A 22112-nucleotide genomic window follows, 5' to 3' on the forward strand; every position below is an offset into this window, starting at 1 on the left:
TGAACTCAAGGAGAGTCAACAACCCCAGTACAAACCAATGGTTGCCAGTTACATTCCTTCAAGACATTGCAGGGCCTCCTTCCAGATTCTGCTGCTGGTATGCAGAGCCGTATGAGCAGGCGATTATCCTGCTGCCAAAAGTGCAAATTCCTTAGACGAATGTCTAAGGGAAACGCATGGCAGAAAAAGTACCTCGGGCTTTGGCAAGGGAGGCTCATCATCGATGTACCCATTCTGGCTTCCTAGCTGAAGAATGGAAAGAAGGGGTAAGTATCATGCTGGGAGCACGAGGAATACCTGTGGCTTTTGTTTTTTTCTGGTTATTTCACAATTCTGAGGGATGGCAAGGAGCCAACTGAAGACTGGGCTTCTCAAATGGATACCCAGATGTCTATAGGAAGCCTGCAACAGGACCTGTGTTTTCCAGCATCTGGGATTCAGAAGCACCTGGAAGCAGAGCAGAGACATGGCGTCTAGTAGCCATTGAACTGAATGTGTATGCCGAAGGCAGCCAAAGTAACTCATACCCTCCAAAATTTCTCTGGTGGAAATAGGAGCGTCCTAAGGAAAAGCGGGAAGGGACGTGGGTGGCGCTGTGGGTTAAACCACAGAGCCTAGGACTTGCCGATCAGAAGGTCGGCGGTTTGAATCCCCGTGACGGGGTGAGCTCCCGTTGCTCGGTCCCTGCTCCTGCCAACCTAGCAGTTTGAAAGCACATCAAAGTGCAAGTAGATAAATAGGTACCGCTCCAGTGGGAAGGTAAACGGCGTTTACGTGTGCTGCTCTGGTTCGCCAGAAGCAGCTTAGTCATGCTGCCCACATGAACCGGAAGTTGTATGCTGGCTCCCTCGGCCAATAAAGCAAGATGAGCGCGCAACCCCAGAGTCGGTCACAACTGGACCTAACAGTCAGGGGTCCCTTTACCTTTACTTTAAGTAAAAGCGGGACATTCCGGGATCAAATCAGAAACCAGGATGTGTCCTGTAAATCCGAGACTGTCCCTGGAAAATAGGGACACTTGGAGGGTCTGGCGACTCCCTCCAGATGTTGTTGGACTCCAGCTGTTGTAGGGAAAGTGGGGTCTCTATGAGGTGACGTAAGTCAAAAGAGGGAGCCCTGGAGTGCTTTTTGGCATCATGTCCAAATATCAAATGTGTTTCTCTGCTTACTTTTGTCTGTGCTCTGGCTACATATCTGGCCCCCAGAAGCTTGCTTAGATGGGAATGTGGACCTCAGGATGAAAAGGGTTCTCCGCCCTGATGTAGGGGAAAGGGAGACGGGGGAGGAGAGAGATTTTGTGTGTGTGTGTGTGTGTGTGTGTGTGAGAGAGAGAGAGAGAGAGAGAGAGAGAGAGAGAGAGAGAGAGAGAGAGAGAGAATGGAACAATTCATTAAAAAATGACTGAAGGGATTCAGAGACCGTCTGGCACCTACCCTTGGCTCAACGTACAAGCCATGTAAACAGTTCTGGTCCTCGATTCCTGTTTGCCTTGAGTGTGAGAGAGACACATGAGGAAAAAGAAAAAGTAGTTAAACAAATGAGTCAAGCCTACCGGCCCAGCCAAGTAGGTTAAGCCTTAACATAATGTTTTCTTCTATTATTTCCCTCCTTTCTTTTCTTGCTGTTCCCACAGCAATAACTAAATATTGACACAGTCCATTTGCCAAACGAGAAAAACCAGCGGATGAATAAATATGAAATCAGACACATGGGTTTTCCAAGTCGACTGTTCACTTGGGCAGCTAAATTTCACGCCAACGACCAGTGTTGCCTTGAAAGCGGAAGCATGGGGCTGGATCGACCTTATACGAAGCATATTCTGGAACAGGCCTGTGGCCAAAAAAGGAAGCCCCGTTGATGTAGAACCTAGTCACTGTTCTAGAGCAGCCTTACCCAGCATGCTGCTTTCCAGATGTTCTGGAATTCAACTCCCATCAGTTGGTGGTAGCCAGGGATGGAGAAGATATTTGATTCAGTTTCCATTCAAAGCCAAATCTCTCAGGTTCTTGCTTTCAGAAACCATACATGGACCAAAACACATCACTGCCTCACCTTCAACCAGCCCCACACCTGCCTGCCTACAGCCAGTTCATGGAGTCTGGTCCTGGCTGTCAACTAATAATAATAATAATAATAATAATAATAATAATAATAATAATTTTTTTATTTATATCCCGCCCATCTGGCTGGGTTTCCCCAGCCACTCTGGGCAGCTTCCAACAAAAGATTAAAAATACATTAAAATACCAGTCATTAAAAACTTCCCTAAACAGGGCTAGCCTTCAGATGTCTTCTGAACATCAGATAGTTGTCTATTTCTTTGACATCTGATGGGAGGGCATTCCACAGGGCGGGTGCCACGACCAAGAAGGCCCTCTGCCTGGTTCCCTGTAACTTTGCTTCTCGCAGTGAGGGAACAGCCAGAAGGCCCTCAACGCTGGACCTCAGTGTCCGGGTTGAACGATGGAGGTGAAGACGCTCCTTCAGGTATACAGGGCCGAGGCCATTTAGTCTTAGTCTCAAGGTTGCCTTTGGAGAATTGATCAGGGAAGATGATGCTTCAGACTTTAGTGGCCTCTTGATTTTCTGTCCTACCAATCCCAGACGTCACCACCCAACCACCAGAATTAACACAAGAACCTTGAACCTGTCCCTGTAGCAAACTGGTAACTAGTGCAGCCAAGGGTTGCCATATGTCCTCTTTTAATCAGAGTATTGTGAAAGAATGATGCCAATCAACATTTGACGATCTCATTCTACACAATAGAAAGTGTCCTTTCGTACTGCATCACGGTGTGGTATGCTGGTTTGACATCAACTGATAGGAAGTGCCTACAAAGGGTGGTGAATACAGCACAAGATATTATGAGCTGTCCCGTGAATCCACTGAATGAAATAGCGGAAGAACATTGCCTCAGGAGAGTGAGGAAAATTCTCAGAGATGATTCAAACCCCGGCCGGCACTTTCTTGATCTCCTGCCCTCAGGTAGAAGATAAAGAAGCATGATTAGTCGCACCAACAGGGTAAATAATAGCTTCTATCCGTGGGCTGTTAGGCTGCTGAATGAAAAGATAACAACAGGGCAACTGACTTTCGGGTTTGGTGGGTGTGCATCAGTAAACAAGGGGAATTAAGACTAAGATAGCTGAGTGGGAGGTGCTCGTGTAATCTCACTGTATACAAGTTGTACAAGTGACAATAAAGTATTTCAAAATTTCAAAATATTTCCAATTTCAAATTTAAAGTCACCTGACCCAGAAAATTGTCTGTGGGCAAGCACTGGCTCCCTCGGCCTGAATCAAGATGAGCGCCACACCCCATAGTCGCCTTTGACTGGACTTAACCGTCCAGGGGTCATTTACTTTTACCTTTAAAGGAATACACCCTCTTTTTCTTTCTTTCTTTTTTCAAAAAAATATTTGCTTTATTAACAATCTCTTATATCATATAACACATTCGTATAGCATATCTTGTATAACATATGCATATGTATTGTACATCTTCTTGAGTAAACATATATATAATCCGTGTAAACCAAAACCATATACAAGTAGTATTCTGTTTACCTACATAAATTAAACTAATTCGTACTTTTACTATCTTTTGTTGTCTTATCTATTTATTAACATGAATTAAAGAAAGAAAAAACCAGAAAAAAGAAAAAGGTGAAGTTGGACTTCCTGTCTTTTCCCGGTGTATAGCCTTATTCTAGTAATGAATATACCTAACATTACTGAGTTATTCTTTATATTCCTTCCAATACATTCTTACAACAGTTAGTACCTTTTGACTTTATTTCTCATATGTTTCACTATATAAGGGTCAATCAAATGCTTCCATAGACGTTATACCACTGTTTTCATGGGTAGAGTCGTCATAGCGATCCATAGTTAGAATAAAACAAAATCATTATAAATTAATTTGGAGATGGTATTTAACAACAGCCAGAGTAAATCGTATAAAGAAGGAATATTTGGTGTTGTGTTGGAGGGGATGCCAGGAAACAGGGAATTGTGTTCACCTGTGGTGGGGGTGTAAATATGTACAATTATTTTGGCAAAGGGTGTTTGAGGAGATAACAGAAATCACTGGGTTAAGGCTGACCAAAAGTCCAGAGCTAGCATTATTATCAATTTACGATGGGGTGGAAGGTTGGCAGGCTATGAAGGACCAGCTCACAAATTTATTGACAGCTGCACGAGTTATTATAGCTAGGAAGTGGAAGGGGCAAGCAGAATATAAAATGGAAGAATGGTGTAAAGAGGTGTGGGGTATAGCTAATAAAGATGAATTAACATGTGCCATTAAGGTAAGACAGGGAATATGCAGGAGAAATGATTCTGAGGAGATATGAAGTGTGTTTGTGGAATTTGTACTGTTAAAACGGAAAGGGTCAAACCATCACGAGAGGTGTTGAAATTTTGGGGAGGTTGGGTAGTTACAATGGAGTGGTCTCAGTGGTGGGGTGCACATTTTTATTCTTATTTATGATTATTAGTTTGTCAAAATAAAATACCGTATTTTTCACTCTATAAGATGCACCAGACCACAAGACGCACCTAGCTTTTGGAGGAGGAAAACAAGAAAAAAAATATTCTGAATCTCAGAAGCCAGAACAGCAAGAGGGATCGCTGCGCAGTGAAAGCAGCAATCCCTCTTGCTGTTCTGACATCTGGGATAGCTGCGCAGCCTGCATTCGCTCCACAAGACGCACACACATTTCCCCTTACTTTTTAGAAGGGAAAAAGTGAGTCTTATAGAGCAAAAAATACGGTAAATAAATAGTTGAAGTTGGCAAATGTGTCCTCTTTTTTTCCTCTTCAAAATATGGCAACCCTTGCAGATTATCACCCTCATCCCAATATGCAAACATATTGTAGCCTCCAGCTATCAGAAGTCAGCACCATCCATAATAAGATGCTGACACTATCCAAGCGGATTTCTCTCTCTGCTGTTGCATCTTCTCTGCCCCAACAGGTGCTCCCTAGTTCCCTCGGGGCTGTGAGACAGGCTCTCCCCCCTGAGAAATCAACGTGGTTTTCCAGCAAAGCCTGGGTTTTTCACACTACTGTACATCTGTCCTGAGTAAAGCAAGGAGAGATGAAGTCAGACTCAAGGAGGTTCAAAATGTTAGGCTGTGGCTTAAGCAGGATTAGAACCTAGGATTTTCCGAGATTAAGCTCGATGAGAAAGTGGGATTTGCCTAGATCAGTCCCTTACTTGCTCTAACGGCGGCTGGACACAAGTACTTCTCCTCGGGGTTCAGCAGGGAAAGGATTGCAGGGGAAACTAACCGCATTAGTCTCTTGTGAAAACAGCGGCGCATCAGGTGGCATCTTAAAGGCTGGCCATTTTATTCTGGCATCGGATTTCACAGACTACAGCATCGTGTGCTTCTCGCTGAATATTTCCATCTGCTTTTTTTTTAGACTCCGCAAGTATGTGATAGACAGTCGATCTGCAAAGGTATCTTGATGCGCAGCTAATTATATCGTACTTAGTACACCCGTAATTGCTGCTTCGTTTGCTTTGTGCTGCTTCCAACGTAATAAAAAAAAAACGTAGAGTTAAATTATATCATACTTCAGACACCCATAATTGTGATTCATTTGTTTTGTGTTGATGCCAATGTAACGAAAACTGCAAATTCCCCACTTTAAAGTCTCTGTAAGTTGTAACCTATCCTCCTGTAACTGCTCATAACTCATCATGTTATAACTTTGCATTATAGTCCATATTTTTCTCTTCCAGTGGTCTGCTGGTGGGACTACCTGTCCTCCTGTTCTATAGCTTTATTGCACCTTTGTTTTGCTCTGTCTTCTATTCCGCTCCTGAATTTTGCTTTGTTATTGGCATCCGTCTGTCTCAGGAGTCAACCGAGGAGTGCGCCTTTGGGGGTGAAGTCAAAATGTTGGTCAGGTGGAGCTAATAACTGGCAACTGCTGCCTCCGGTTTTGTTTTCATTGTGTTTCCAGCACCAAAGTGACCATCTCAGGCTGCAAGGCTGGGCATTGTGTCTGGAGGTCCTGGGCTGCCCAGATGACAGGACTTCCTCTACCAGCCTCACTGATGTGGTCTGAAGGAAAGGAAAGCAAGACTCCACTCCATATTTGTGTAGGGTTTATGCCTTAGCCTTTTCTTTTGCGTGTCCAGATCCAGAAACCTTCCCCCCTAAATAAATTCACACAGGACCAGTGGCGTAGCGTGGGGGGTGCAGGGGGGGGCGGCCGCACCGGGCGCAACATCTGGGGGTTAGGGTTAGGGGCGCAAATCCACGGGTTAGGGGGCGCAAATTACTTGCCTTGCCCCGGGTGCTGACAACCCACGCTACGCCACTGCACAAGACTCAAATTTTGGTTTTGGTTTTTGGCAGAATTTAGGCCACAACTTTATTGATTACAGAAAGTGACTGGTTGCATAGGCTCTGGTTCAACTAGCTCCCTGCCACGCATGATTATTTTCAGTTGTTATCCTTGAGAAACGTAGATATATTTATCCAAAAGTCTTCAAACTTACATGACCCTTTAAAAATTAGATAAGGAACCAAATGTTATATAATACTGTTTTATAAATTATAATTTATGATAATTTAGAATTTAAATGTATTTTCATGTAATATTTGATACTTCCCACTGATGAAGGTGAATACATCGAAACAGGGGTCTGTCCTGGTTTCTAATCCATAACTGACTTCTGACTTCTGCTCAGTGATTGAAACTAAGACCTCCACGACGAATCTAACTATGGACTAATATGAACTTGTCTCTACTCATAGAATCATAGAGTTGGAAGAGACCACAAGGGCCATCGAGTCCAACCCCCTGCCAAGCAGGAAACACCATCAGAGCACTCCTGACATATGGTTGTCAAGCCCCTGCTTAAAGATAAGATAAACTCTTATCTTTAATTCTGTAACAAATTATTGTGTTATACATATTTTTATGAGTTTGAGTTTGTAATCTCTATTTGAGTTTGTAATCCTTGTCAGCATACTTTTGAATGAATTAGTTTTTGTTACTATTGACTATTGATTTGTGAGTAGGGACCACTCCCACTATTGAAACTTACATTAGCCTGAGTTCTTGGCGTGTTTTTGTCTTGGTATATTTAATAACAAGAACTCCAACTTATTTAATGTGGTCCGAAGGAAAGCAAAGCATGACTCCACTCCATATTTGTGTGGGGTTTATGCCTCAGCCTTTTCTTTTGCGTGTTCAGACCCAGAAACCTTCCCCCCTAAATAAATTCACACAGGACTCAAATTTTGGTTTTGTTTTTTGGCAGAATTTAGGCCACAACTTTATTGATTACAGAAAGTGACTGGTTGCATAGGCTCTGGTTCGACTAGCTCCCTGCCGTGCAGGTAGCGCTGACTCAGGGTTCCAGCATAGGTCAGCCAAGGGTGAACACCTGGATAAGCGGAAAGCCGGGAATGGGCTAACTCCGTCACCCAAATGTCCCCCTGGACTCAGGCACGGGTACTACCCCCTCTCAGGGGTTGACCAAACCACCGAGTCCCTGGATTCCTTTAACGGAATACCCTTCACACAGGGATGGTGAAAACGTTCTCCCATCCCTATCACCTGAACCAGAGCCTATCCCCAACCTTACAAGTTGTGACGATTTGCAGGCGAAACCCAAATGGCAACAGCCAATCAGCCAAGTGGTGGAAATTCCTGCCGTGCCCCTGTCCCAACGACAGACGACACACGATGGCATAGCAAGGTCAAGCCCTAAAAGTAGGGAGAGGTGGGCAGGTGTTCCAAATGTACGCGCTGAAAGAGGAAGCTCTGGGTCATGTGCATGGGCATAAATAGGTCCCTCGAACCGTTTGGACTGCGTCCCATTGGCCAGATTGCACCCAGCTTTGAGGGACCTACCAATCGGGGGTTGTGGCTGACCAATAGTGCCCACCCACAACACAGGGTGTCGGTTGTCCAGGTCTCACTGCAATACGTGCCCTCTTTAAGGGAGGACCCGATCTCCCAAATACGTCCTGCCAAGGCAGCAGGTACAGATTCTTCCTCAGGGTTTGGTATATCCACAAGGCAACAGGGGTTTAGAATTGGAGTTTTCCTTCTCCTAGACAATCTACCTTCCCAGGTTGATGAGCCCCATCTGCCCTTCATTTCCCTCTTAAATGGGGCAACACTTCCCCACCTCTTGAAATCAAGCAGGAACCTGCTTAAAACAGCACTTTAAAGCCTATCCAGACATGTTAACATTATCTGTGTTTTATTTCTTTTTAGCCTCTGTTGATTTTAATAAACCTTTGGACACTTTGAAATATCTGTATTCAACCATTTTTAATCAACTTTTGAATTTTATATTTCTGCAAACTGCTTAGAGGTGTGTGGGTTTTTTTTTTAGAAAAAACACCCATCAAATTAGTAAAATAAATAATAATAATTTAATTACAGAAGTAAATTTGTGGAGCCAGCACAGTCTGCCAGAGTTTTCAAAGCCTTTAATTTGTTTGCAGTTCCTGCCTTCTCCACCTAGTTTGGATGTTCGTATATTGACAGATCTCTGCAGCAAACCACTCTTGTCTTAATTGTGTGCATTGTTGTGTTTTTGCTGTGGCATTTCACTGATACACACATCTGTAAAAAGCAGCCCTTTAAAAAAAGAACCTGATTCAAGTATGCAATCACATCAGGATGGCTTTATAGCAGGGTGTGGTCATATCTTGATGGCAGACCTTAAGAACATCATTTTGAGTTCTGGGATGGGATGACATTGGGATATAAGCAACTTCATATCGCCTTAACTTCATGATTTTGTTAGGGAATCAAAGGTCCCCAAGACCACTCCACTCACACTGGCAGCTTCATGAGAGTGAAACTCAGATATTCCTTTTTTCAATTACAGTCATATACCACCTTTTCTTCCTAGGAACTTAAGGTGGTCCCATGGTTCTCTGCCTTCCCATTTCATCCTCACATAACCCTGTGAGGTAGTTTAGGCTAAGAGACAGTGAACGGCGCAAGGTCACTGAAATATACTCAGAGTCGCAAAGTGATTTCATGCTCTTTATTCAGCTCATAGTGGTGAGGAGGAATGAATGAAAGTCCCCTCAAAGTATCTGCCTTATATACATTATTTACACAATAGGCTGCACATGATTGGTTAATTCTGGAATTCTACTGTAAGCCAATCAGGTTGTGGATTCACTTATATCTGGAGCAGGATTGGGTGGTTCCTGCCAACCAGTCATACTGCTGCATTGTTCTTGGACCAATCAGACTGCTTCATTCTGAATCCTATTGTTCTAGGACCAATCAGACTGCTGCAATTTGGCTGAGTGGGGATTCGAACTCTTGTCTCACAGGTCATAGTCCAACACTCTAACCATTACGCCTACACTGGCTCTCTTTAGCAGCAGTCATCCTGAGATTGAGCCTTAAGTGGGGATTGCACCACTGCAAGGGAAATAGGGCTGTGTGCTCTCAACAGCTCTCAGCCCCCTTAATGAACGACAGTTCTTTGAGGGAAGCCATGACTGTTTAAAGTGGTATGATATTGCTTTAAATGCATAGTGCAAATGGTGTCCTGGTGTAAGGCGATGTCCTTTGTTCCTTGGCAATTATTTTTCTTTTTCTGAAATGGGACTAGGCTAGGGGCAAGGTGTGTGAGGGATTACAACTGCTCCTTGTTTCCTTTGTCTTTTTTGCTCTTCCTGGAAGAATATTATTATTTTATTCTTCCTGGAAGGAGTTTCAGAGGTCTCCAGATGGTAGTTTCAAGCAGCAGGGAGAAACACGATTCCTGGCTTAGCGGATAAGTTTTGCAGATCAAGTCTTTTGTTTGCTTTAATGTATTAGAGAACACAAGGGCAGAGGAGCTAAAGAGAAAGTGACAGAGAGCAGGGAGACAATCACAGAAAAATCTGAGGGCCACACTACGTTATACAGAGGAACCTGAGGGCCGGACTACACATTACACCTAAATGTACTTAAGAGTAGCTAGGGATCTAAAAATGCTGAACTGTGCCCCTTACATTCAGCACTGTTTTAATTCCTCTGCGGTTCAGCTTCTGACAAAAGTAGTTCTTCATATCCCTGCTACAGAATTTTATGTAATTAATTACGTACTTAATCACAATGGGTTGTACACAACTAACATGAACTGGGGTAGATGCTTTTAAATTAATGGCCATGACTAACATAGGTTCATTAATTTCAGTGGGTCTAGCATGAGTAAAAGTTACTTGAATTTAACCTATTATTATTATTATTATTATTATTATTATTATTATTATTATTATTCTACACCATTGATTTTGAAGCAAAGGAAAGGCAATGCAAATAGCAGGTGGGGTGTCATCAATTACTTTTCACAGACTGGAACCAACAACAGTGAATACCGATCGCATTCAAGAACTGAGTTCTGTTCCAAATATAGAATGAATAAGTGAAGATTGGCAATTTCTGCTCCGTTTCTGTCAGAATTCTCTGACATTCCTAATAGCAGCCCATTAGTGTCCTCTCACTTTTCTTTCTTGAAAAGCCACTGGTGCTGATCTTTAAAGCCCTAAATGGCCTCGGTCAAGTATATCTGAAGGAGCATCTCCACCCCCATCCTTCAGCCCGGACACTGAGGTCCAGCTCCGAGGGCCTTCTGGCAGTTCCCTCACTGTGAGAAGTGAGGTTGCAGGGAACCAGGCAGAGGGTCTTCTCAGTAGTGCTGCCCGGCCTGTGGAACGTCCTCCCACTAGATGTCAAAGAGAACAACAACTACCAGACTTTTAGAAGACATCTGAAGATTAAAAGCTTTAGGGAAGCTTTTAATGTTTGATACATTACTGTATTTTAATGTTTGTTGGAATCCGCCCAGAGTGGCTGGGGAAGCCCAGCCAGATGGGCGGGGTATAAATAATAAATTATTATTATTATTATTATTATTATTATTATTATTATTATTATTACTTTGAGAGGGGGAAATTGGGGTATGTGTATGTGGAAAATTAGCCCCGGGGAGGGCTTACTTAACCCCTTCTCTGCCCACCATCTTCCTGTTCCAAATTCTCTCCCTCCAAACAGTATTTTACATTGTGAAATTTCAACTGCCTGTTTGAAGAGAGTGACATTGTCAAACTGACTCTGCCAAACGCTCAGATTTGGGAACGGTTGGTCGGCAGGATTTGTCCTTTTGATAGTATTGCTGGATGAACATGTTAGGGAAATTTTGTTTTTAGCCGATTTCAGCTGTTTCTCATTTTATGATGCTGCAGGTTGCCTTGAGAGATTTTAATTTTTTTAATAACTAGATGGATAAATGCACAACAAGAACTTAAACGACTCAAAGCATAGCAGACTATTTATACTTTGTGACAGTCCTGCAACGATTAAACCCACCTGCTTGGGCCCTGTCCCCACAGAATTTGGCTACTGCTCTGCTTCAGTGTTCAAAGATAACACCACAAGAGTGAGTGCCAAAATGAAATGTCATCAGAATGAAAGTGAGCTCAAACACCCACCCCGTATTCACAGCGAATGACTTGGTTTTGGGATGCTCATGACTGAACAGAAGTTTTGTGTGCAAATCCACTCTTTCTAGGACAAGAAATCAGCACCATGCACGCAAGACGCGGTGATAGAACCTTGCCGTTTGAAAATCATCCGTGGCCGATTTAAAGTTGTAAGACCTTTCGTGGTGTATCTGAACTTCAGATCTCTCCTTCCAAACATGCACAGCCATTCATTTCACCTACACGGAGCAATAATGGAATGCTCCCATTTCCCATTGTTCGCCCTTCATAGCTCATGCATTCTGGCCCCTAATGATGTGAGGAGAGAAAAGGGGAAGAAGTCATATATCACTCGGAGGTGAAACTAGCCAGAACTTAGTCCCGACTTCCTCTCCCGCTCCTCCCCGATAGCCTCCCTTCGGGGAAAGATGAGCTTGTGAAATTAATATTCATATCCCCCTTTGTCTGTTTTTTTGGCAAACATTGCGTTTCACATCGCCCTAACAAGGAAGCAGCAACACATTGACAGGTTGGCCTTCTCTCTCTCTTGGATGACTGCATCGTGAAAGCCGCTCCGAATCGCCAGAAAGGAAGGATGGTTTTGAGTCAGTGCGGATACAGGCAGGCCTCTGTGCCTATTCGCCTTGGCAGGGTGTGATTGAAGAGGAGTCACGATAAGGATGGCCGGGAGACGCTGGTATGTTTGGAATAGCAAGAGGAAATACCGCAAGCCTTGATTAATCAGGTCCAATTCCCCACAATGGAGCTTTGGCCAAACCAGGGTAACTGGAATCCTTGTTCCCCAAGACCATTGGGTAATTAATTTAATTCTGCAGGAATACAGATGCTTGGCACCTACAAGTGCTCCTTAATTGCCCATAAAAAAGCCTTCCCCCATGTACATATGGTTTGCTCTTAAAAAAACAAGGGGAAATAATGGTTGGTCCACTTGGCTGGAGAACGGCGTTTTGCTGAAAGGAGTGCTGTGACAATTTAGTCAAACCTGTTAAATACATCTAACCATAACCAGGTTATATATATACATAATATAATAAAGACGGCTAATTAATTTAATGACACTGAGTTTTCAACAGTTCATTTCCAACCTTTGAATTTCCCTCCTCCTATTAATCTTATCTCCGGCCAGATCTCAAATATGTGGACTAACAGGCAACCGCTCGATATTTCTCTCGAATTCCAGAAGGGAGAAGGAATTGGCTCGTTGGTTTGCTACAGCTAAAAGACTACAGCAGAGCTTTCCAAAGTGTGTCACGACACGTTAGTGTGTCGGCTGCAGTGTGTAGGTGTGTTGCGCGAACATTCCTTGCACTTCTCCTGAGGCTGGAAAGGGGTTAGTTTAACCTCTGGTCTGCTAGTAAAACTGAATTACTGTGTCACGAAATGACGTGTGTCTAAAAAGTGTGTCACCAACATGAAATGTTTGTAAAGCTCTGGACTACAGACTCTGCTAATATGAGGTTTTTTGTTGTTGTTGTTTAGTCGTTTAGCTGTATCCGACTCTTCGTGACCCCATTGGCCAGAACACGCCAGGCACTCCTGTCTTCCACTGCCTCCCGCAGTTTGGTCAAATGCATGTTAGTAGCTTTGAGAACACTGTCCAACCATCTCGTCCTCAGTCGTCCCCTTCTGCTTGTGCCCTCAATCTTTCCCAACATCAGGGTCTTTTCCAGGGAGTCTTTTCATGAGGTGGCCAAAGTATTGGAGCCTCAGCTTCAGGATCTGTCCTTCCAGTGAGCACTCAGGGCTGATTTCCTTCAGAATGGATAGGTTTGATCTTATTGCAGTCCATGCGACTCTCAAGAGTCTCCTCCAGCACCATAATTTAAAAGCATCAATTCTTCGGCGATCAGCCTTCTTTATGGTCCAGCTCTCACTTCCATACATCACTACTGGGAAACCCAGTAACTGTACGGATCTTTGTCAGCAAGGTGATGTCTCTGCTTTTTCAGATGCTGTTTAGGTTTATCATTGCTTTTCTCCCAAGAAGCAGGAGTCTTTTAATTTCGTGACTGCTGTCACCATCTGCAGTGATCATGGAGCAATATGAGGCTAAAGGTAAAGGGACCCCTGACCATTAGCTCCAGTCGTGGCCAACTCTGGGGTTGAGGCGCTCATCTTGCTTTATTGGCCGAGGGAGCCGGTGTACAGCTTCCGGGTCATGTGGCCAGCATGACTAAGCCACTTCTGGCGAACCAGAGCAGCACACGGAAATGCCGTTTACCTTCCTGTCGGAGCGGTACCTATTTATCTACTTGGACTTTGACGTGCTTTCGAACTGCTAGGTTGGCAGGAGCAGGGACCGAGCAGCGGGAGCTCACCCTGTTGCGGGGATTCGAACCGCTGACCTTCCAATCGGAAGCCCTAGGCTCTGTGGTTTAGACCACAGCGCCACCCACGTGCCTTAATATGAGGTTAGAGATGGGCAAACCTATGATTTGCACTTGCCCTTCTTTTCCCAATGTGAAGTTCAGTTCTTCATATTTACATGTCGATTTATGATGTACAGTCAACACTTATCTTTACTTGTGCGATCACAGTTTGGCAGCCGGTCAGCTGACATCTCACAAATTACCTCTTCAGCTTCTGACATCTCCTCTTCCCAGGCTTCTCTCTTCTCTCCCTCTAACCACTCATCATTGTCCCACCACCAATCCCCTGGCTCTGAGCATTCTCAGACCCCTTGGGGGTCCCCCGGCTGGTTCCTCCCATCATTTCTCTGTGTTCAACCAGTCCAAGACATCAGTTTTCCTTAAACTTTATCTTCACAGATTAATCTAAACGCTGCCATTCCTGGACCTTCTTACCTGGAAATAAGTTCCATTGAACTTGATAGGGCTTAGTTCTGAATAAGGTAAAGGTAAAGGGACCCCTGACCATTAGGTCCAGTTGTGACCGACTCTGGGGTTGCGGCGCTCATCTCGCTTTATTGGCCGAGGGAGCCGGCGTACAGCTTCTGGGTCATGTGGCCAGCATGACTAAGCCGCTTCTGGCAAACCAGAGCAGCGCATGGAAACGCCATTTACCTTCCCGCCGGAGTGGTACCTGTTTATCTACTTGCACTTGATGTGCTTTCGAACTGCTAGGTTGGCAGCAGCAGGGACCGAGCAGCGGGAGCTCACCCTGTTGCAGGATTCGAACCGCCGACCTTCTGATCGGCAAGTCCTAGGCTCTGTGGTTTAACCCACAGCGCCACCCGCGTTCCTTAGTTCTGAATAGACACGTAGAAAATGGACCTGTTGGTTAGCCCACCAATAAATGGATTAAAGTCTGCAACCCCAATTTGAACACAGGGCATTTGTCATCCAAAACACCAGGGACTTTTGGATCACTTGGGGACTGAACCATTCCTGCTGTGGTGCCACTAGCATTTTGAAAAAGAAAAAGAAAGAAAGAAAGAAAGAAAGAAAGAAAGAAAGAAAGAAAGAAAGAAAGAAAATATATGAAGAACTAAAATTCCATCCCTGAAAAATAATTTCTTTGAGAGCTACTGTGCTGCACTGAGAGGTGAGTGGAGTCGTTCAAGATATATTAAACACACGTTCCAGTTAATTTATGTGGCCTGGCGGTGCAGAAACGAATAAAACTGGCTCATACTTCCACTCACACATGATTAATGAGGGAGCACTCCATCATACATTTCAGACCGTGCCCAAGTGTGGGACAAAAATATACAGATTATGGGAGAAATTGGGAATTAACAAAACATCTGTTAACCCGAGCTAGACGCATACTTTGCACCACAGCCGTGCCATAAATCAGAAGACGTAACAGCTCCGTTTTGCATTTCTGGGACTGGGGTTGTTTTGACGACTCAGTCTAAAGGTTCTCTTAAGAACCATATCAGCCTAACTAGTGCTTATTATTGTTGTTATTTAAATCTACTGTGGGAAGGAAGCAGAACTCGAACCCGGGACAAAAGTGGCAGCGTTCAGATCTGTATCTGACACCCTGCCTCACAGAGTTGTCCTGCCCACCTCACAGGGTTGTTGTGGCGAGTAAATGAGGAGGGGGAGAGCCGGATTTAGAAGGCGATGGGGCCGGATCCAGCCCCCGGGCTTTAGTTTGCCTACCCATGATCTAATGACTTTCTGAGGGGCCAAAACAGGGCCCGTTCCGCAGGATGCAAGGAGTTCAGGTCATTGTTCAACTGGTCACCTGCTCCCCACAAAACAAAAGAAGGTGCTTCGCTGCTAAAAAATAAAAAATCAGATGCAAAGCATCTGATGTCATTTCCTGCTGAGCGGTCATAGAGCAAGATAACAGGAAGAGGTCCTACTGTCATTTCCTGGAGAGCTGAGTCCATTTCCCATAACCCGGGAGGCCGCATAATATAGAGAAGTGATCCTGAAAACCTTTGGAGGCATCCGGCTTCCCAGCACGGATTTCCAGCACCAACCGCTTTGACTGACACCTGGCTTATATGCAGGAAGGAGGCATACATGACAAGAGCGAACTATGCATGCTCGGAGAGCTGTTGAGGAGGCGAGGGCGCCGCCTGAAAAAATAAACAAGGCGCATATTCGTTTCCCATGAAGCCAGTGATCTGGATGCTCATGACTGAGCCCTTCAGGCAGGAGCTAGGTTAGCCAGGATGGAGGGCTTTTGTTGCTTATTGCTATCCAGCGCCTTGGACAGTCACTTTAGCACCTGGGCTAAAACAGTAAATAAGGAGCTTCAGCACATCTGCAAGGTGGAAGACTCTACAGTGGTACCTCGGATAATTAATTAATAAATAAATAAATAAATAAATAAATAAATAAATAAATAAATAAATAAATTCATTATACCCCGCCCTCCCCAGCCAAGACCAGGCTCAGGGCAGCTAACACCAGGTATAAAACAATTGATTAAAATACAACTCAAAAACAAGATTAAAATACAACATTAAAATGCAACCTCATTTCAGGAGAAACTCAAAAATGCCAAATCTTCACCAAGGCCAACAACTATCCAGACTGGTCCTATGTGGGCCAGGAAAAAAGCCAAGGAAGTCCACAAATAGGAGTTCCATCATAGAAGGAGAAAGGAAAAAGGATAGTGGGGAAGGGGATCAAGTCGATTCCAAGCCAAAGGCCAGGCGGAACAACTCTGTCTTACAGGCCCTGCGGAAAGAAATCAGATTCTGCAGGGCCCTGGTCTCATGAGGCAGAGCGTTCCACCAGGCCGGAGCCAGCGTTGAAAAGGCCCTGGCTCTGGTTGAGGCTAATTTGACTTCCTTAGGGCCCGGGACCTCTAGGGTGTTGCTATATATGGACCTTAAGGTTCTCCGCGGGGCATACCGGGAGAGGCGGTCCTGTAGGTACGAGGGTCCTAGGCTGTGAGGTTTACAAACTTAATCCATTCCGGAAGTCCGTTCTTAAACCAAAACTGTTCTTAAACCGAGGCGCTCTTTCCCTAATGAGGCCTCCCGCGGCCGGTGCCCTTCCACCATTCGGATTCTGTTCTTAGACCGAGGTAAAGTTCTCAAACTGGGACACTACTTCCGGTTTTGCGGAATTTGTAAACCAAATCATTGTTAAACCAGACTGTTCTTAAACCAAGCTACTAGTGTATAATGGTACCTCGGGTTACATACGCTTCAGGTTACACACTCCGCTAACCCAGAAATAGTGCTTCAGGATGAGAACAGAAATCGTGCTCCGGCGGAGCGGCAGCAGCAGGAGGCCCCATTAGCTAAAGTGGTGCTTCAGGTTAAGAACAGTTTCAGGTTAAGTACAGACCTCCGAAACGAATTAAGTACTTAACCACTGTACCTCTCTTTTAAATCGGAACCAGTTAAGATTCCAGGACAGTGTACAACATTAAGAACACATTTTACGGAGCATCAATAATACAAACATAATAAAAAGAATACTAACAGACAGCATAATAATAATAAATAATCATAATAACAGTTCCCCTGGCCCCTATCTTTAACTGGCCATAGATTATTTAATGGCTAAATGCCTGGGAAAAGAGGGGTGTTTTTGCTCGGCACCTAAAGACATGTAATGATGGTGCCAGTTGAGTGCATTCCACATACAGGGAGCCACCACAGAAAAGGCCCGTTCTCATGTTGGTACATCTTTAAAATGTTTCTGAGCTAGATGGACCTCAATATAAAGCAGCTCCCTAGGTCCTTATTAGCAAAGGGTCATTGTTCAGGGGAAGAGCACTTGTTCTGCATGCAGAAGGTTTCTCAGGTTTAATCCTCAGCATCTTCAGGTAGAACCAGGAATGTCCCCTGCCTGAAACCACAGAGAGCTATTGCCCATCAGTGCAGACAACACTGAGATAGATGGACCAGTGGCTTGACTCAGGTGAAGCAGTGGCTGGTGGGCAGCCAGACTGGGGTGTATGCAGATGTGCCACCCCTCCTGTTCTGCCGCCTGAGGCCAAGGTCTCCGCGTGGCTAATGGGTGGGCCGGCCTGGACTTTTCATGCATGAAGGCTCTGGCGCGATCACTTTCAAATGTGTGTGAGAGCCCAGAAGGTTACAACAGAAGCAGTCCTAATCCCAGCTGTTAAACCTCTCCCAAACTTGCATTATATCCAGATATCTAGTAGCCAGTTCTCTACAAATCAGGAGGTCTTGCCTTCTCTCTGTCTGCCTCTCTCGAAAGGAGAAATCCCAGCGTTTCTGATAGATGACAACGGTTTAGGCCCCCGGAGAGCTCAGTTTCGCCCACGTTTGAGTCGTGAAATTGGCCGCAGGTTGGGAATCTGATACACATCAATGTGATTTCATGGTGAGACAGTCTAATGGAAGATAAAAGGAGCATAGGTTAATGCTGTTAGGTTAAGGCCTTTCCTGCTATCCAAGACACAGGAACATTTTAAGGATAATCCAAGACCTACATGTTGGGAAAATGTGGAGCTGTTTTTCCAAGCCCCAGAAAAACCTGGTAGCTTTTGCTCCCAACACACAAGCTACAAGGCGTACGGGGCCTTTCTGTACTTACAGTTTGTAGTGGTACAATTGGTGTTTTAACCAACATTTTTAAGAGCAAATCTGGAGCTAATTGTCTGCACCTTCGGTCCCATGTTGCTGTTACCAGAGGGCACAGATTTTCCTTCTATAGCAATGGCAGATTACACCAGAACTGAGGAAAGTTCTGTGGCCACAGTCACATTCTTTATGTACATAAAGTACACATGATTTCAGGAATTGTGTGAGTGGTTAGATAGCAAAAATAAGTAGCAGGTCTGGGGTCTTTATCTGAACTGGGACCCTGGTAAGGGATGTGGGGGCTATAACCCTGTGCCCCCACTCCAGTCCTGCTCCAGAATGGGTCCCTGCAACCTGCTCTTTGTATCAGAAAGGAAACTTTTCTGGCATAATAAAACATCATAACACAGAGAGACTCACACAGACAGTGGAGTGTGAATGGTTTAATGCCCAGCCATTAAAATCATGAAGCTTAAAAGTCCAAAAAGTCTAAAGTATTTTTTTAAATAAAAAAAAACTTGCATGTATGAACCAAACTTAAAGATGAACTAGAAATCACTCAAAATTCTACCCCAAAGTGAACTTAATTTATGTTCACTCCCCCTGGCAATGATGGGAATGGCTTTCAGGTTTAGTGCAGAGATTTTCGAATTGGTTTGGTGAATTTCCTTAAACTGAACTAGTTCGTGTCAAGCACTGCTTCGAATGAATACTGCGCTCGGACTTCAGCCCTGTGCAGTGGATGAACATCTCAGACCCTCCAAATGTCCCTGTTTTCCAGGGACAGTCCTGGATTTACAGAAGGCAGCCCCAGTCTCTGATTTGATCCCGGAATGTCCCACTTTTCCTTAGGATGTACCTATAAATATTGGAGGATATGGAGTAATGCAACCCCCAAGACAAGGAGAGAAGTAGTTATACAGTGGTACCTCGGGTTAAGAACTTAATTCGTTCTGGAGCTCCGTTCTTAACCTGAAACTGTTCTGAACCTGAGGTACCACTTTAGCTAATGGGGCCTCCCACTGCTGCCGTGCCATCGCCGCGCGATTTCTGTTCTCATCCTGAAGCAAAGTTCTTAACCTGAGGTACTATTTCTGGGTTTGCGGAGTCTGTAACCTGAAGCGTCTGTAACCTGAAGCGCCTGTAACCCGAGGTACCACTGTACAACCTTTAGAAGACAGTTAGCCCTGTATAGTTTCATTATGTTTTTATATATGTTAGAAGCAGCCCAGAGTTGGCTGGGGCATTAATAATAATAATAATAATAATAATAATAATAATAATAATAATAGAAGAGAACGTCCCTATTTTCATCCAAGAAATGGGATATGGAATCTCGAGGCCTTTGAGAGCCACAGCTAGCTCTCCCTTTCTCTCTTTCTCCCTGCCCCCCAGCCTGCTGAATAAAATAAGTTCCATAATGCAAGGAAAATCCATCCTAAGCTGTTCATGCTTGGTGGTTCTTTGGGGCCCGGCTGCAGCTGTCTCCATTTAATACTCCCTGCCTGGAATCCTTGTGTGCACAGCTGGCTGGATAGCAGCACCTGCATGACACTGACGGCCCTCCTCTCTTAGAAGTCCGCGGAGAGGCTGTTGCCACTGCCGTCGACATCTTCCTTATTGACAAGCCCCCCCCCCCAGCCCCCCGAAAGAAGGGGTAGATAGGAGTGCAGGAAATTCAGCAGCAGCCAGGCTGAAATCACTATGAGAAGAACCCAGGTGAATTTGAGCGCAGTTGCCATCAGAATATTTCTCCAATGAAATATTCCTATTCCATCGTCATGATTTTACTATTTATACACCACACATCTTATTAGGTTGCCCCAGCACTCTGGGCAGCTTCCAGTATATATAAAGGTAAAGGGACCCCTGACCATTAGGTCCAGTCGTGGATGACTCTGGGGTTGCGCCGCTCATCTCGCTTTATTGGCCGAGGGAGCCGATGTACAGCTTCCGGGTCATGTGGCCAGCATGACTAAGCCACTTCTGGAGAACCAGAGCAGCGCATGGAAATGCCATTTACCTTCCCTCTGGAGTGGTACCTATTTATCTACTTGTACTTTGACGTGCTTTCGAACTGCTAGGTGGGCAGAAGCTGGGACCAAGCAACGGGAGCTCACCCCATCGCAGGGATTCAAACTGCCAACCTTCTGATTGGCAAGTCCTAGGCTCTGTGGTTTAACCCACAGCGCCACCTGCGTCCCCTCCAGTATTTATAGAAACATAATAAAACATTAAACATTTTTTAAAAAAACTTCCCTATACAGGACTGCCTTCAGACAGCTCAGGAGTTGGATAACTCCATAGCCTCTAACATTTCTCCAATGAAAATAGGAACGTCCTAAGGAAAAGCAAGACATTCCGGGATCAAATCAGAAACCTTGACAGCTTCTCTAAATCAGGGACATCCCTGGAAAATAGGGACACTTGGAGGGTCTGTAAGAGGGGAAAGGAGCTCAATGTCCTGCCCAGTGCCCAGTGTTTTTATCACTAGAGAGTCTCCCAAGACTTGCAGGCCCAGCCACAGTGTACCTTTCCCTATGGAGAAAGATTGATGTATTGACCGAATAACAGATTGACACAACAACTTTAAGGGATTAAAAATTGGCCGCAGCTTTATTGATTACAGATGTAGGTAAGCTTTGGCTCAGGCACTGGGTGTGTATCCTGAATTAGCCTTTGGGCTGAAGGTAGAAATTTAATCAGGGTCGTGCCTGGGTTAAGGACCATCTCAAGACACAGGTCAACCAAGCTGGCCCTCCCCAGGCTGCTACTGGATGTTCTATGGCCTGTCTGCCTTCCACTTGCCTTCAGGACAGAAACCTCCACCCAGAGCCCTTTTCCAGGGTGCCTTGTGATATCACACATACATGAGGTCTGGGTGATGAGCCAAATCACCCCCACACCTGTTAATTAGGCTAAGGATTCCAACCAATGCCTTATCGGCTGAAACGACTGCTATGAGGAAGGTAAAACCTACAAATGGGTCCAATTTGTTTGAAGGCAAATTCCTTCCCGGCCCTGAATATGGTGACCCTATAGAACAGGGGTCAGCAAGGTTTATCGGTCCCACAGAGATCCCTCCGTGGACTGGATCATGTGCGTGAGCATGATTTTCGTCATCTGCGCATGCGCAGGGACAATTTTCATTGGTTTTGCAGACACGATTTCCGGCGCCGCAGAAGTGAGTCCCTGCGCTGTGCTGCGTCAGTTTAGCGTCACACGTGAGCAGGCAACTCGGTTTGTGGGCGGCTTGTGGGTCGGTCAAATGACCTCCGCGGGCTGCTTCCGGCCCATGGGCCTTAAGTTGCTGACCCCTGCTTTAGAACTACAGTGGTACCTTGGGTTAAGAATTTAATTCGTTCTGGAGGTCTGTTCTTAACCTGAAACTGTTCTTAACCTGAAGCACCACTTCAGCTAATGGGGCCTCCTGCTGCCGCTGTGCTGCTGCTGCACGATTTCTGTTCTCATCCTGAAGCAAAGTTCTTAACTTGAGGTACTATTTCTGGGTTAGCAGAGTCTGTAACCTGACGCGTCTGTAACCTGAAGTGTATGTAACCCGAGGTACCACTGTACAGCAAAGTCCAAAGAACCATTGAACCAAGAGAACACTCATATATGAGAATTGAATTTTTATATTTTGTATTTTGTATTATGCAAACTAATAAAAATTATGCATGAAAAAAAAAGAG

This window comes from Podarcis liolepis (assembly GCF_965112155.1).
Source record: "Podarcis liolepis genome assembly, chromosome: 15".
NCBI classification, from domain to species: Eukaryota; Metazoa; Chordata; class Lepidosauria; order Squamata; family Lacertidae; genus Podarcis; species Podarcis liolepis.